Here is a 17,574-nt window from a genome sequence, read left to right as displayed (position 1 = left end):
TGTGGTATAGGCTGGCAGCAACAGCTCCGATTAGACCCCTAGCCTGGGAAGCTCTATATGCCATGGGGGGGGTGGCCCTAAAAAGACAAAACAAAACAAAATAAAAACAAAGAATTATCTTGCTTAATTTTCAAATATTTGGGGACTTTCTAGCTATCATGTTGTTATTGATGACTAACAATTTTGTTATAGTCAGAGAACGTGCTCATTAGATCTCAGTCTTCTGAAATGTATTGACATGTACATTATGCTCCAGCATCTGGTCTATCCTATTGAACCCTCTGTACGCACTTGAAAAGAATGTGCAATTGTTGGATGTGGTGTTCTATAAATGAGTTTCTATCTAGTTGAATTTTCTTGGGCTGTAGTTTTGCAGGAAATAAGTTCAGCTATTCTTCTATTTTTAAATGACTGTAATTTACCTTCATTTCTGAGAGGTATATTCACAGAAAATTATGGATTGCCAGGTTTTTCTTTCAGGCATCTGAAGATGCTATTCCATTATCTTCTGGCCTCCATTGTCTTTCATGAGAAGTCAGCCATCAATCATTTTACTGCTCTCTTGTGTATAATGTGTCTTTTATCTGGCTACTTTTAAGATTTTCTCTTTATATTTGGTTTTCAACAGTTTAACTATGATGAAAATTGGTATGGTTTTCTTTTTATTTATCCTCATTAGGGCTCACTGAACTTCATGGATCTGTAGGCTGATGTTTTCACTAAATGTTGGGGAAATGTGGCCATCATTTCTTCATATACTTTTTTTCTGCCCCATTCTCTCTTCTCTCTCTCTCTCTCTCTTTTTTTTTTTTTTTTGCTAAGATCTCTGCTTTTAGATATGCTAATTATGGAGAGTAGATTTTTTGGGGGGAGCTAGTAATCACAGCCATAACATTCCAGGCAACAGGAAAAGAAAGCATAGAAAACTGGAGGTACAACTCATTTGCTTCTACTCATACTCTATCCTGGACAGCTGTGTATGCAAATAAAATTCTCTACCTAAAGAAGGAAGGGATTTTGATGATATACCTGATGGTGTAACTGATGCCAGATTCCCATCATCACCACCATAAACAATAAAATTAGACAAATGTATGAGGCAACTGTTTTCAGGCATTGGATAACAGGCAGTACTAGACTGAGATCCTTGAGAGAAAGAAAATACATGAAATCCCACATTGGCCTTGGGTTTCTTCCTGGGGGCACTCTCTGGGCCCATTGTAGGGAGATGGAGTTTACACAGAGTTAAGACATCTTGCTTAGATGAAGAGGTGGAAATTCAGGGATGCTAAGTTGGCTAGAATTTTCAGGGCAAGATAACAAAGACAAGGGAGCTCCATGGGTGAAAAGGGTGCTAGAAAGTTTACATTGGGGTTCTCCAGTGGCCCTTGGCTGAGGGCTTGGCTGAGCAACATCAGGCCTAGAAAAAAAGTGGCTGATATGGGGCTGGGAGCTGAAGGGGAGTATCAGAGGTTGCATGGTGTTGAGAGATGGGGTAGTTGCCGGCAATCCATGGTTAGGAGTGAGGACCACACCCTAGAGTAGGAACCATTCCTTAGGACTAAGGACAGAACCAAAACAGAACCAGCCTGAGAGTCTATAAGATCTGTTAGTAATTTAACTGTCTTTCAGAACAAAGTAGCAGAGTCAGAAGCCAGTAACTTTCTGGGTTTTTTTTGTTTTGTTTTGTTTTGTTTTTGTCTTTTTAGGGCCACACCCAGGGCAGATGGAAGTTCCCAGGCTGGGAGTTAAATCGGAGCTGCAGCTGCTGGCCTAAACCACAGCCACAGCAACACTAGATCCGAGCTGTGTCTGTGAGCTACACCACAGCTTAACAGTGCTGGATCCTTAACCTACTGAGTGGGGTCAGGGATTGAACCCATGTCCTCAGAGAGAGTAGTCTGGTTTGTTACCACTGAGCCACAGTAAGAACTCCCAAAAGCCAGTAAACTAAAGGACAGGATTTTCCCATGTAAAAACCATGCCCAAAGAAGAACTTTGACTATAGTTGCTTGCACATGGCATTGACTGCCATGCGCTAGAAGTCTATTAACTCTTGGAGGGGATTCAAAAACCCCACAAGTGTGGCCTGGAAAAGCAGGTGATTGTTTTGACTCCGAAAGTAACTCCTAGGCAGCTCAAAAGGCTCCAGAGAAAATGGGTTGTGAAATCTACAAGCCCCCTCCCCGCAAAGGGCATACTCTCCAATGCCAGCTTGGGATAAGGCCATGGAGGAAAACAGATAAGGAATAATCTCCCTGGAAATGAGCCTATCTTCTTGGGTCAATGGATGAGTGGCTACCAGAAGGACAAACCAAGACACCAAGTCCACTAGGGAAGGGAATGTTTCTCATTCCTGGGTGGTAGGATTTGACCATTGCTATCAACTCGGGACTGCTATGTTTTCCATTCTTCCCTTTTCTGAATGGAAGTTTTATTAGGTACTTTATTTCTTCTCCATAAGTGCATGTTGGGTATGCGTGTGATTGGAGGTAGGTATGCAACTGTTCTCTTTATTTACAGGTTGCCAGGAATAAAGTGTCCCACCTGGACCTGCAGGAGAGGAATCCTGCAGCATCCAGAGATCCTGAACTTCGAGCTGGAGGAGGGCAACTGCATTCTGTGAGTGAGATATATGGATATTTGGGTGGCTGCCCAAATGAAAACTTTCACAACCTCCCCTGCAATTGGGTGCATCAATGTAACCTAATTCTGGACAATAGTATGTAAGCAAATGTGATATGCATGACTCCCAGTTCATGCCCCTAAAGAGAATGGGGAGAGGTGTGCTTTCCATGCATTGTCTTCCTCTTCCCACTGGCTGAACTGCATATAGGATGCCAAGACCTAGAACAGACATCTCAGACAACGAGATGGAACTCATATGTGGAGAACAGCCAAGCAATAAGATAGGAGCTTCAGTCCAAACCCCCTCAAGCTGCCATACCAGACCTGCACTACCCACCTAGACTTTCATCCATCAGAGAAACCAGCTTCTATTTTTTTAAAGCTACCATATTTTAGGATTTTTTTTTTTTTTTGCTTTTTAGGGTGGCACACTCGGCATATGGAGGTTACCAGGCTAGGGGTCTAATCGGAGCTACAGCTGCCCACATACACCACCGCCACAGCAGTGTGGGATCCAAGCCCTGTCTGTGACCTACACCATAGCTCATGGCAACACCAGATCCTTAACCCACTGAGCGAGGCCAGGGACTGAACCTGCAACCTCATGGTTCCTAGTCGGATTCATTTCCACTGCGCCACAATGGGAACTCCTTAGCATCTTTTTATTAGTCATCCTGTCCACTATTTTAACTCAAATACTCTTCCTCCTGCTGGTTCTCTGAGATGGTATTTGGGTGTAAAGGATATGGGGTTTAGATGGTCTATGGTGAAGGTGAAGAAGGGGTCTCAAGTTCCTAAGCATCTGTACTTGCACCACCTCCAGTTTTGGTCACCATGTTTCTCGTTGGCCTGGCCACTGGGCATGCTTCTTGCTGACATTTGTTGCTTACATCTCTGGCTAATAAACTCGAGGTCTTTCTTAGCTCCCTCAGGGTCCAGTGGTCTGTTCGCTGGACTCTCTCCACTTCAGTCCTACTGATGCCCCTTGAGGCCTGGCTTCAACTCCCATTTGGCTCCTGGAGTGGATGACCTCCCTGTCCTCACCTAGAGGGTCAGCTCTTCTCAAGGATACGCAGGAAATTCTGGACACCTTTCATGTCAAGGAACGCCAGGAAAGACTCTGGGTAGCTAAATGCTGACTTTCTGTCTGCCTAAACAGACAGAAGCATCACTTCAGGGCGCGTCCCTGGCGAGGCTTGGCTTCTCAGAAGCTCAAACAAAAACAGGGTCAGAGGTCTCTCTTCTGCTTTAGGTATTTTCTTCCATCTACCTGTCTACAACTTTGGGACAGTCAGGATACACAGCTCTCACCACCTGCTTCTCCTCTCTTCCTCTTCTTCCCACAGTCCTCCTTGGAGAAGGGCTGGCAATTTCTTCCACTTTCTCTTGATTGCAGTTCTCCCTGTGTAGACGTTTATGACCCAGTCCACCCACATTGGTCCTCGGTTTACTTAAGGGTGAGCTTCAGGACAGAGTCGTTCCTGCTCTTTTCTCCACAAAGGCTGGCATCTGAGACTCCTGTCTTGCAAAAAGGGTGAAGGAAGTCAGGACTGAGACCCAGTCTCTCAAGGGCCTCTGTGCCCCAGGCAGTCCCCACCCCTCCTTTTCTGGGCAACGCTCAGCCTTGAAGGGGAGAAGTTGAAAGAGAGTGTGATGTATGGGGAAAATTAAAATACATGAGTTTAATATTGTTCCTGTTGCATATTTTAGCTCAGTTTGTCGCTCATATTTTCACTTTGTTTATGGTGTCTTTCAAGGACAAGCCTTTTTAATATTTATGGTGTCAAATCTGTTAGCTTTCCCTTAATGGCTTCTGGGTTTGGTGCCCTGCAGAGGAATTCTTTCTTCACTCTAAGACCGAACAAAACTTTAATGGCTGCAAAATATCCTATTGTAAACCATGCAAATGTGCCCTAATTTATTTACAGATGAATATTTAGTGTGCCTCTGCTTTTAAGATATCATAAATAATGGAAAGAACATCTTTGTAAATACATTGTTTTTGCTTCTGCAATTTAAATCATTTCTTAGGATAGATTCTTAGGAGGTTCGTGGGCCTTTTTCACTATTTTAAAAGACTTAACAGTTAAACATTTACCTTTGATAAAGCTGCACAGTCCAACTAAAATGTCAAATTCCTTTCTTTGGCATAGAATTGCAGCTGCTCAGGGTGGTGACATTAATATTCCATGCAGATTAGAAGCTGTGGTCGTTAACAATGACTTTGATTAATAAAAGAATGAGAAAAGCAATTATTAGTCAACAAATGCATTTTTTTTTTTTTCTTGCCATTTCTTGGGCTGCTCCCGCGGCATATGGAGGTTCCCAGGCTAGGGGTCGAATCGGAGCTGTAGCCACCGGCCTACGCCAGAGCCACAGCAATGCTGGATCCGAGCCGCATCTGTAACCTACACCACAACTCACGGCAACGCCGGATCCCTAATCCACTGAGCAAGGGCAGGGACCGAACCCACAACCTCATGGTTCCTAGTCTGATTCGTTAACCACTGCGCCACGATGGGAACTCCGCATTTTTTTTTTTTTTTTGATAATCTAAATCTTTCCAAGGACCAGGAAAAACATGATAACAATGTTTCCTATATTGTAGAGAAGTCCAGAGAAGAAAAAAGATCATTTCAAGGATATCCAGTTAATCCAAAGAAATCAGCTTCTAGATTTCACAGTCATACAAATAAATTCATCATCATCACTCCGCCATCATCACATCACTCCTTCCACATGCCCAGCTTCGCTCTAAGGGAGCCCACATGGTTCCCTGCACCACAGCCTGAGCTGTGCTATAGAGGCTTTGTGCTATAGAGTTTTCCTCACACCTTTCCCCCAATACACACACTCCCACACATGAGAAAACAGAGTTCCAGAGGTGTAGCTGCATGTGAACTGGAAGGGTAGGTTTCAAAACCTCAGTCCAGTATCTTGTGAGATGCAGGAAAACACAGCAGTCAGGAAATTAGGTCCTTGGAGTTCCCCTCGTGGCTCAGTGGTTAACGAATCTGACTAGGAACCAGGAGTTTGCGGGTTCGATCCCTGGCCTTGCTCAGTGGGTTAAGGATCCGGCGTTGCCATGAGCTGTGGTATAGGTTGCAGAAGTGGCTTGGATCCCATGTTGCTGTGGTTCTGGCATAGGCCAGTTGCTACTGCTCCGATTCAACCCCTAGCCTGGGAACCTCCATACGCCGAGGGAGCAGCCCAAGAAATGGCAAAAAAAGAAAAAAAAAAAAAAAAGAAAGAAAGAAAGAAAGAAATTAGGTCCTAGAGTCAGACATTCTAGGTTAAAAGACCCAGTACCCTGCAGCTTACCAGCTGTTGGCCTTGGGCAAGTTTCTTTAACTCCCCAAGGTTTAGTTTTTCTTCTGCAGAGGAAGAGACAACGAAAGCACTGATCTCAGAGGATAAAATGAAGGGATCAATAAGAAAGTATAAATTACAAGATGGCATATAAATAGAAGGGATTATTCATTCATAGCACTGAGGTCACCCGGATCAGCAAGCCCATATATATGCAATATAAGCAATAGCCACAAAGAAAATTTTGATTTAGTGCTTCAATTCAAATGTACTCCTAGGGTTTGATGTTATGGAATTTACCTCACCAGGATTATATCCTGTGTGCTCACACAGGTGATCACATGTCTCAGGAGGACTCTGCAAAGCTTTAGCAGGGCAAAGAAGGGGCTGAGGGCCCCCTCCCCATGCCGCATCTAAAAAGATGCTCCAGGCGTATGGATGTGAACAACTAATTCAGTTGAGGGAAACCTGTGAACTTCCGCCTGAGTTCTCTTTTTAAAATAAATAACTTTGGTTTGGGGAGAAAGTTTTTTCTTTCAATAGGAATATATGTTTATTGAAGAAAACTCAGAAAATAGAGACAAGCAAAAAGTAGAAAATTGGGAGTTCCTGTCGTGGCTCAGTGGTTAACAAATCCGACTAGGAACCATGAGGTTGCGGGTTCGATCCCTGGCCTTGCTCAGTGGTTAAGGATCCGGCGTTGCTGTGAGCTGTGGTGTAGGTCCAAGACGTGGCTCGGATCCCACGTTGCTGTGGCTCTGGGGTAGGCTACAGCTCCAATTGGACCCCTAGCCTGGGAACCTCCATATGCCACAGAAGCGGCCCTATAAATGGCAAAAAGACCAAAAAAAAAAAAAAAAAAGGTAGAAATTTAGTATAATTTGTAATTCCATTCCCTAGAGAAAAATACAGCTGGTGTATTTTTTGGCATCTTTTTTTTTTTTTCCTGTGTATGTATGCGTTTGTGTGTTTGTGTAAGACATGTACTTCTTAAAAAACCAAAAGAGGGCTCATTCCATATTGACTTCTTTTTCACTTTACCATAAACCTAAACATTTGTTCACATCAACACACAACTCCTTATACTCTTGCTGCTCAGTGTGGTTCTGAGGCAGCAGCACAGGCATCTCAGGGGAACTAGTGAGAAATACAGAATCCTGGGCCCCACCTCGGACCTTCTGAATCAGAATCTGCATCTTAATAAGCTCTCCCAGAGGATGTGCCCCATACAGCCTGAGGAGCATCATCTGGAAGCATGGGGTTTAAAGGCCACATGGGCCCCCTAACACAGCAGAACCATCATCTACTTCACTTCTGACTGGCAGGGATTTCCCCCACGACCAGAAGCTGATCCCTGACCTTCTTCGCATCCATGGGTGTCCCTTCCCTTCTCCCCACTTCCCAGATGACCTCTTGGCCCCTTCAGAGTCCACCCCCAGGAAACTCCTGACAGCTTGGGGAAGGACATCCTTGCATATTGTCCATGGGCTAAGCACACACGGCCCACCTCTGTCATCTTCCCCCACCTGGACCCAGGTGTGGAGCCACAGGCCTCCCTAAGGTTCCATCCAGGCTTTAACCAGAGCCCTTGGCAAAAGCCAAAGCCCAGGCCCCTCCAGGGAGCAGTCCAGGCTTGGCAACACCTCAGCCCCTCCGGAAATTCCTTTCATCCTCCTACTCTCGTAGTCCCCTCTCACTCCTGTAACCTCCAGCTCAATCTGAACGACTCCCCTAATTGCTACCTGGGCCTCTTGTTCATGCCCCCCATGTCCCCCTTGCTCCCCCCATCTTTCTATCTCACCCCAGCCCCCGCTTCCTCAGGTCCTCTCTTGGGTCAGGAAACCTCCTCCCAGCCCCTCCCCTCCACCCTCCATCTCTCGGCTCCTCTTCCATTCCCCCAGCCCTAGAAACAACTTCCCACTCCTCACCCACCCCCTCACTCCTCCCTTTCCAACTTCCTCAATTTTCACCTCTCCCCCAAATTCCTGTCCTGTCCCTGGGAAAGAAAAAGCTCCTCTGGTCCCACCCTGCCTGTGTGTGGTCCGAGGTGAGGCGGGAGTGGGGGGGGCCCTCCTGGCGGGGGGGGGGGCGCGAAGGATGCCCTGCCCATTCGCCCACCTGCCTGGGGAGGGTGAATGGAGTTCTGTGTGCCTGGGCTCTGTGGGCGGATGTCAACGACCAGTGTGTCACTGGGTGAAAAGAAACCCAAAGACGGCTGTGAAGCAGCCCTGAAAATCATCCCCAGCCCACCAGCCCAGGGGTGGGCCAGATGTGACTCCTCGGGTTGGAAAGAGTGAGTGTAAAGTAAACTATGACCCCAACCTGCTCGCTGGGCTTCCGTGGGGTGGGGCTCCCAGGATCAGAAACACCGTCCTGGGGCACCGAGAACCAAAGGAGAACAAAGGCAGAGAACAAAGGCGGACGCTCAGAGCTGCACCTGCCACCAGCCCACGGCTGGGCAGGGAGAGACCCTGGGTCCTACAGCACCCTCTGCACTAAAGCTTTCTCCCTGTATACGTGTTTGATAAGCAGTTGGGGGAGAGGTTCTCAAAATAACACAGATGAGCTTCTATTTTCACGGATCAGAAGAGTATGGATTTTTTTTTTTTATGAGAATATTTAGTGCTGAGAGGATGCAAAGAAATGTAGTCAACCATGCTCTGCTGGGGGTGGGAGAATGAACTGGTCCAACTCTTGGCAGATGTACTAATACAGAGCACTGAATCTTTGGCTGCTCTACATTTTGATTCCGTTATTCTGCTTATAAAAATATATCAGAAGGAATAATCCCAAATATTCGTCATTCTTTGTACTGAAAAATAAGAGCTTATTAAAATTGGAATTGGATAAGTAAATTATGATACATCCATAAGTTGGAATATCACTCTGTAATTAACAACACTTGTGAAGAGTTTTTAATAACATGAGGAAATGTTTTAGAAAGTAATAGAATACAGGTTTGAATAGATGGAATCACAAGTACAAAATCACAAGTATAAAAAATAAGCATAGAAATCTGGAAGAAAATTGGTTAAGCGAGGGTGATTTTCCCCTTTATTTTTTACTGTTTTATGAACTATTTCAGAGATATATCCAAATAAAGAGAATAATGTAGTCATCACTAAGCATTAGAAAGGTAACATTGGGAGTTCCTGTCGTGGCTCAGCGTAAACGAATCTGATTAGTCTCCATGAGGACACAGGTCAATCCCTGGCTTCACTTAGTGGGTTAAGGATTGGGCATTGCCGTGAGCTGCGGTGTAGGTCACAGACATGGCTTGCATCTGTAGCTGTGGCTGTAGCGTAGGCCAGTGGCTATAGCTCTGATTCAATCCCTAGCCTGGGAACCTCCATATTCTGTGGTGTGGCCCTAAAAAGATAAAAAATTTAAAAAGAAAAAGAAAAGAAATGCAACATTGTTCCTCATGCAGCCCCTCAGAGACCTCCTTATTCCCTATCCTCACCCCCCTCCCCAAGGCAAACCTCTATATACTTATATTATATGTGAACAGATTTCTGAACATTACATAATAACTGTTTTAAATATTTCAAACATTCTTATATGGTAAATCTCGGCATGTATACCTCTGTGACTTGCTTTTTTAGTTAGTATAATGCTTTGGGGATTAATCCCTCATGTGATAAATCCAACTCTGGTTCACTTACAAATGAGTTAATATTAATAAAGAGCTTAGAGTCTGGCACATGGGGCTACATAAGTTTGGCGGAGGGGTTGGGTTTTTTTGGTTTTTGTCCATGTCCACAGTATGCTGAAGTTCCTGGGCCATGGATTAAACCCAAGCCACAGCAGTGACAACACCATATCCTTAACCCACTGAGCCACCAGGGAACTCCGGTTTGGGTTTTTCTTTCTTTCTTTCTTTTTTTTTTTTGATAGATACAAATTCATTTTCTTTGTGGTATAGGATCCTATCATATTAATATAATATTGAATTTATTTATCCATTCTCCCATTGATGAAAAAATCAGACTGTTGGCACTTTGTCCTGGTTACAAATAATGCTGCTGTTTTACTAAATCTTTCTTGGTCTTCATTTTTAAAGTCTTTCACATTTCCCACTCTTTTTTTAATGCAGTATTTAATAGCTACAAAAATACACAAGCATGTATATATATAGGGAATAAGAATTACAAATATCTGTGTACCCATCAGTCAGATTAAGAAGAGAATTGCCTGCATTTTAGAAGTCCTCTCTGTGCCCTCTCTTTCTCAAATAACTTTTCTTCTGAATTTTGTGTTTGTGTCATTCTCTTGCTTGTTATTAAAGATTTTTTTTTTTGCAGTGGAACTTCCTTTTTTATTTTATGATTTTTATTTTTTCCATTATAGTTGATTTACAGTATTCTGTCAATTTCTACTGTACAGTAAAGTGACTCAGTCACATTATCCTCCATCACATTCTATCAAAAGTGACTGGATATGGTTCCCTGTGCTATACAACAAGATCTCATTGCTTATCCATTCCAAATGCAATAGTTTGTATCTATTAACCCCAGACTCCCAGTCCATCCCACTCCCTCTCCTTCCCTCTTGGCCAACACAAGTCTGTTCTCCAAGTCCATGAGTTTCTTTTCTGTGGAAAGGTTCATTTGTGCCTTATATCAGATTCCAGATATAAGTGATATCATATGGTATTTGTCTTTCTCTTTCTGACTTACTTTACTCAGTATGAGAGTCTCTAGTTCCATCCATGTTGCTGCAAATGACATCATTTTGTTCTTTTTTATGGCTGAGTAGTATTCCACTGTGTATAGATACATCTTCTCAATCCATTCATCTGTTCATGGACATTTAGGTTGTTTCCATGTCTTGGCTATTGTGAATAGTGTTGCAATGAGCATAGAGGTGCATGTGTCTTTTTCAAGGAAAGTTTTGTCCAGATATATGCCCAAGAGTGGGATTGCTGGGTCATATGGTAGTTCTCTAGTTTTCTGAGGAACCTCCATACTGTTCTCCATAGTGGTTGTACCAATTTACATTCCCACCAACAGTGAAGGAGGGTGCACTTTTCTCCACACCCTCTCCAGCATTTGTTATTTGTTGACTTGTTAATGATGGCCATTCTGACAGGTGTGGAGTGGTACCTCAGAGTAGTTTTGATTTGCATTTCTCTAATAATCAGTGATGTTGAGCATTTTTTTCATGTGCTTGTTGGCCATCTGTATACCTTCTTTGGAGAACGGTCTATTCAGGTCTTTTGCCCATTTTTCCATTGGGTTGTTGGCTTTTTTGCTGTTGAGTTTTATCAGTTGCTTGTATATACTAGAGATTAAGACCTTGTCAGTTGCATCATTTGAAACTATTTTCTCCCATTCTGTAGGTTGTCTTTTTTTTTTTTTTTTTTTTTTTTTTATGGTTCCCTTTGCTGTGCAAAAGCTTGTCAGTTTGATTAGGTCCCATTGGCTTATTTTTGCTTTTATTTCTGTTGCCTTGGGAGACTGACCTAAGAAAATATTTGTGTGGTTGATGTCAGAGAATGTTTTGCCTATGTTCTCTTCTGGGAGTTTTATAGTGTCTTGGCTTACATTTAAGTTTTACAACACACTGTCAAGTGGTATATCTTGAGGTTTATACTAATGGCATAAAGAAAATATTAATACGTAGAGAACAAATTAATGACAGTTTTACTCCTTCCTTTATAATTGTACCATTTTTATTTCTTTGTTTTGCTTTATTATACTGAATGGAACTGCAAATAATATGTTAAATAGAAGTGGTGAATTTAGTATTTTTGCCTCATTCTCCACCTCAAGGTGAAAACTTTCAACAGTTTTACCATTAATTACAATGGTTGCTATAAGTTTTTTTCATAGGTACTTTTACCCTATTAAGGACATTCTATTCTATTACTAATTTTCTAAGAGTTTGCGTTTTTTTTAATCAACCCTAGAATCTAAGGGTCAGAAGAATAACAGCTATGGATATTGAGGGAAAGGACAGTCACCGAAGAATCTTTATACCCAAGCAAAAAACCACTCACCTGTCAGGTAAACAAAAGATACCAAAAATGAATTCTAATCAAATAAGAAATGAATCTAAATAAATTTCAACATAGAGAAAGAGGGAAAAGGCAGGGAAACAATTACTGAGCAATGATCTTTGCATTACATATCGTTAAAAGTTATTTTTTTCTGGCTGCACCCACAGCACATGAAAGTTCCTGGGCCAGGAACACCACAGCAGTAAAGGAATCAAGAACGCCTCTTAGGATATCAAACACACACACACACACACACACACACACACCAAACAATCCAGCCAAAGGAATTAACAAAAGTAAAAGCCAACCCAGATATACTTGTCTTTGTATATGTACATCATGAAAGAGTTAAAAGTAAATAAAACTGTGAGTAGAAAAAAAAAAGGTCAAAACCAAAATTAGTGAAATAGGCAAAAATATAGTGGAAAAAATAAATCTCAAATCTACTTTTTTGTATTGTGGTAAAATATCCATAATATTTATCATTTTAACCATCCATAAGTATACAATTCCATGGCATTAAATACATTTACAATGTGTGTAACCATCCCCACTATTATATTCAAAACTTTTTTCAACATCCTCAACAAAAACTCTGTTCCCAATAGAGAGTAGCTCCCCTTCCTCCCTCCCTCAGCCCCTGGTAGCATCTCTTTTACTCTGTCTCTATGTGAATTTGTCTACTCTAGCTACTTCATATAAGTGGAATCATACAATATTGACTCTTCTGTGTCTGGCTTATTGCACTAAGCATAATGCTTTCAAAATATATCCATGTTGTAGCTTATATAAAAATTTCATTTTTCTTTTTTGGCTGCATCCAGGGCACATGGAAGGTCCCAGGCCAGGGATCAAACCTGTGCCACAGCAGTGAGAATGCTGGATCCTTAACCTGTTGCACCACAACAGAACTCCTGTTTTCAATTCTTTTGAACATACACATAGGTGTGGAATTGCTGGGTCATATGGTAGTTCTATGCCAAAACTAAATTTTTCGCACGATCAGCAGATATCCCATGCCCACTGCTAGGGACAAAGATAAGCTCAAATACTTATTTCTAGTAGAAATTAGAAAGGCCATGTCATTCCAGATACAAAATTATAAGACGCTATTATAAACAGCTCCATGATAATCAAAAGTCTAGAGAAAACTGTTGATTTACCAAAAAAATATAAATTGACACCAAAAGAAACAGAAAATTTAAATAGATCAGTTATCAGAGAAGATACTGGGAAAGTAAAAGCAATACAGTATAGGAATAGAAGGACATTTCTTTCTTTCTTTTTTTCTTTTTCTTTTTTTGTCTTTTTTCCATTTCTTGGGCCACTCCCTGGGCATATGGAGGTTCCCAGGCTAGGGGTTGAATCAGAGCTGTAGCCACCGGCCTACACCACAGCCACAGCAACGCCAGATCCTCAACCCACTGAGCAAGGCCAGGGATCGAACCCGCAACCTCATGGTTCCTAGTCAGATTCGTTAACCACTGAGCCACGATGGGAACTCCTAGAAGGACATTTCTTAAATATGATAAAGAATATTTACCTAAAATCAGTAGCTAATCTCTTACTAAAACAGCAAAAGCTCCCAGCTATTTCCACATAATATTAGTGCACACAAGTAAGGATGTGCACTATGACCATTATTAGTTAACCTTATTTTAAAGGCTCTCTAGCATTATTAAAACAAAATAAAATTGTAAGAACAAATTCTGACAGCAGAAAAAATTATCTATACCTGCAGAGAAGAACCCAAAAGACTGTAGTAAAAAAAAAAAAAAAAAAAAAAAAAAGTCTTTTGGAGAAGAAATAAATAAGCACATAACTAAATAAGATATTTACAGACTGTAATGACTACTGTGCAGGAAATAAACAGTCATGATAAAGAGTAGCTAGGCAAAGGGTCCTACTCTAGATAGGCTGGCCAGAGAAGACTCCCCTGTATGGGGGCTCCTGAAGCTGGACCTGGCCAATGAGAAGGAAGAGCTCAGGGTGACATTCCAGCCAGGGGAACACTGTGTGCAGGGCCAATGTGGCAGCAGCTGGGAGGGGAGGTTGGTGTGAGGTAGGCTGGGGTAGTATGGGGCCTGTTGGCCAAAGCAAGGAAATTGACTTTTCCTGTGAGTGCCATGAGAAGTCACTGAAAGACTTTAAGCAGGAGATAGACTTAGGTTTTTTAAATCTGATTCATATTTATATGTGTTGATGGATATTCACCGAACCTATTATGGTAATCATCTCATGATGTATGTCAAATCCTTATGCTATACACTTTAAACATATATATGTCAATTACATCTCAAAGACTGGGAGAAGAAAATAAAATTTAAAAACATAAAACTGGATTGGGAGTTCCTGTTGTGGTTCCTTGGGTTAAGAACCCAACAGCATCCGTGAGAATGCAGGTTCCATACCTGGCCTCACTCAGTGGGTGAAGGATCTGCTGTGTTGCTGTGGCTGTGGTGTAGGTCAGCAGCTGCAGCTCCAATTCGATCCCTAGCCCAGGAACTTCCATATGCCACAGGTGTGGCCCTAAAATGAAACAAAATTTTTGTTTTATGGTTTATTTTTATTTTTATTGAAGTATAGTTGATGTACAATTTTGTGTTCATTTCAGATGTATGGCAAAGTGATTTAGTTATATATATGTATATTCTTTTTCAGATTCTTTTCCATTAATAAGTTATTATAAGATATTAGGTATAGTTCCCTGTGCTGTATGTGCAGTAACTCCTTGTTGGTTATCTATTTGATATATAGCAGTACATATGTTAATTGATTTTTAAATTTATGGGGTTTTTTGTTTGTTTTGCTTTTTACAGCCGTACTCACAGCTTATGGAAGCTCCAGCCTAAGCATGGAATCAGAGCTACAGCTGCTGGCCTACACCACAGCCATAGCAACGCAGGATCCGAGCCCCGTCTGCAACCTACACCACAGCTCGCAGCAACCCCAGATCCTTAACCCACTGAGCAAGGCCAGGGATGGAACACTCATCCTCGTGGATCCTAGTCAGGTTTGTTACTGTTGAGCCACGATGGGAACTCCCTCATTTATGTTTTTAAAAGAACATTTTGTCTGCTTTGTAGGGAAGAAGGCAAGAGAACCAAAGGGAGATCAGTTAGAAAACTACTGCTGTAGTCCAGGTGGACAGTACTATGGTTGGACTTAGGGAATAGCAGTGGGTAAAGAGAAATGAGTAGAAGCGAGATGTATTTTGGAGCTGGGCGTGGGGGTGTTTGGGGTGTGGAGTTAGTTTTCCCTAGTATATCTTCACTGACCTCTTTATTTCCAAACTCTAAGTGCCATTTTGTTTTAGCTATGTGTCTTACAGAAAATAGGTAGGTAGGTTGTGGTAGGCTTTTTACTAGAGCTTTTTTTTTTTTTTTTTTTTTAACTAAGGTAATTGAATCCATCTGCAGCAATTATGATCTCTGACATATGATTTCTACTTCTTATTTTATTGGTTCCAGTATTTTCCTTTCCCTTGATACTTTGTTTCTGACTCTTGAAGGACTGCTTGAGTTTTCTTGGTTTCTCCTCTAACGACTTGGAAGTTATCTTGTTTTTAGTCCTCTGGCCTAGTAACTCTTCAAAGTTTTGAATCACTTTAAATACGAATCTTAACCCCCCCCCCCGTTCACCTCCCCCCCATCTTTTTCCCTTCCTTTCGTTTCCTCATAAACCTTTGTGATCACTTCGAATCCTTTTTAGTAGTGAGTTTCAACAGAAATATGTGACGCTGCCTGGCGTACACATTTCCATTTCTCCCTTTGGGTCTGTCAATGAGAATGAAGACCTGAAAGGTCTCCCCTCCTTCTCACGTGAGGGCTGCCTCAGACCTGGCCCAGTCGAGGACCACACCTCCCCCACCGCCCCAACTCCAGCCCTGGGTCCGCGCGGTCCCAGGGTTACCTGGCTGGGAATGGGCGGAGCATCTGACACGGGGGGGTGGGGAGGCTTGGCACCTGCGCACAGAGTAGCGGGACCTGGGGAAGTTCGGAGCTCGCCCACTAGAGGGCAGTGGCGCGCTTCCCGGAAAAGACCTCCCGCGCCGTTCAGTTCGCGTCGGGGCTCCTGAGTCCCTCGAGCGCTCGGGCTTGTTTTGCGCCTGGTGCTGGAGACGCAGGGCGAAGGGGCCTACAGCGCGCCCAGGGCAGGGGAGGCAGCGGAGCCCAGGCACTTCCCCCAACATACACACGCGCATCTGGAGATCCGAATGGAGGAGGCGAGGGCAGGGGCAGACGCGCAGAAGCCGAGATAGGGATCTGGCCGAGAGCGTGCGAGGCATTCGTAAGGTGGAGGGCAGCAGGGGTACCTAGTCCAGTTTGAGACCAAAACTCCTTTCTACCCCAGCCCCAAAGCCGTTCTGCCCGTGTCGCCACCATGCCTGATCCCCACCATTAGAATCACTCCATGTATTTGGATGCACATATGTTAACCGCTGTTACCCAAGAACCACTCATTAATCCCTTGGGACAGAGTGATACTTTGGTACAGATTAATTTTGCACCGAAATGGGATTGGGAAGGGGAGATCTTTGGGCTGTGGGTCATTGGGGATGTTGTTATTACCGCAAGGACTGCAGTGATGGTAATTGTTTACTCACTTGTTCTTTGCCAGGCAGCGGACAGCTTTGTCAGATTATCCCTTCTAATAAAACCGCATTTTGAGATCACTTGATCTGCGGGATTTTCCACTGTAAAGTTATTTTTCCCTCTGTAATTAATGAATATTTGGGGGAAGATAATATGAGACTCTTCAATATTGTTTCCCCTCAAACTTCCTCCCACTTCTCAATGTCCTTGGACTGCCTCTGGACACCTCTTCCTGCTGGCATTGGTGATTTTTTGCTCGTGGCTCACAGCCTTTTCACCCCAACTGTTCCATCTGCCTGAGTAAATCACTGTATTTGCATCTCCCTCCCCTAAACTCCCATTCTCTGCTTAATGCCTTTCACCCTGCACCTGGCATTGGCCCGCCCATGTGTCTGTGATTTCCAGGCCCCTGCAGCCTTGTACGGGTCTCTTTCTCTTTCTTTCATCTAACTCTGCTCCTTTCCTCTCCCTCCCACCTAGTGATTCTTCCTTGGTAACTACTTCTCTACTGAATTCCCACATCCATCAAACTCTGCAAATATCTCTTACCATTTTTCTAGGAATAACCAAGCCTGGAGCCTGAGCTACACCGTTGGGCTGCACCTCTCAGGCCTACCAGCCCTGTGCTTGCCCAGCTTCAAGTTCAAAGAGCGAGCCGGAGTTAGTGAGAGACATCGGTGGCTGAATGGATGGGGGAGCTTACATGTCTGAAGCAAGGTCCTGGAGAGACACCCCACCACATGCAGCAGACAGGACTCGGTGGGGGCGGGCTTCGCTCCTGGGGGCGGGGGAGGTTACCAGTTAGGGGGGAATTGACATCAGGTGGGCTCCTGCGTGACCCGGGAAACTAGCAGAAGGGCATGCCCCTCACCGCCCCGGGATAAGCTCTCAGGTGGAGATGTTCTGATCTAAAGCTACAACAGTCACCGGCTGGGGCAGGGGCAAGGATGCAGGAAGGTCCATCAGGTGAGTAGGGCGTAGGCGAAGCAGGCACTGGGGGAGCAGGGGATGTACAGAGAGCAAGAGAACAGCCATCTTGGG

At 43.5% G+C, this 17,574-nt stretch overlaps 1 long non-coding RNA gene across 1 annotated transcript; it reads right to left on the bottom strand.

Annotated features, from left to right (window-relative positions):
- On the bottom strand, nucleotides 4,733-17,152 carry LOC110256547. The gene is made up of 3 exons (XR_002338176.1): nucleotides 17,083-17,152; nucleotides 16,545-16,654; nucleotides 4,733-4,850 (listed from the first exon to the last, which is right to left on the bottom strand). It is a non-coding gene; the product is annotated as an uncharacterized LOC110256547 (long non-coding RNA).

The sequence above is a fragment of the Sus scrofa genome, chromosome 13, assembly GCF_000003025.6.
Source record: "Sus scrofa isolate TJ Tabasco breed Duroc chromosome 13, Sscrofa11.1, whole genome shotgun sequence".
In the NCBI taxonomy this organism is placed as follows: domain Eukaryota; kingdom Metazoa; phylum Chordata; class Mammalia; order Artiodactyla; family Suidae; genus Sus; species Sus scrofa.
Note: the sequence above shows the minus strand (reverse complement) of the source record. Positions and strands in the feature narration are given on the sequence as shown.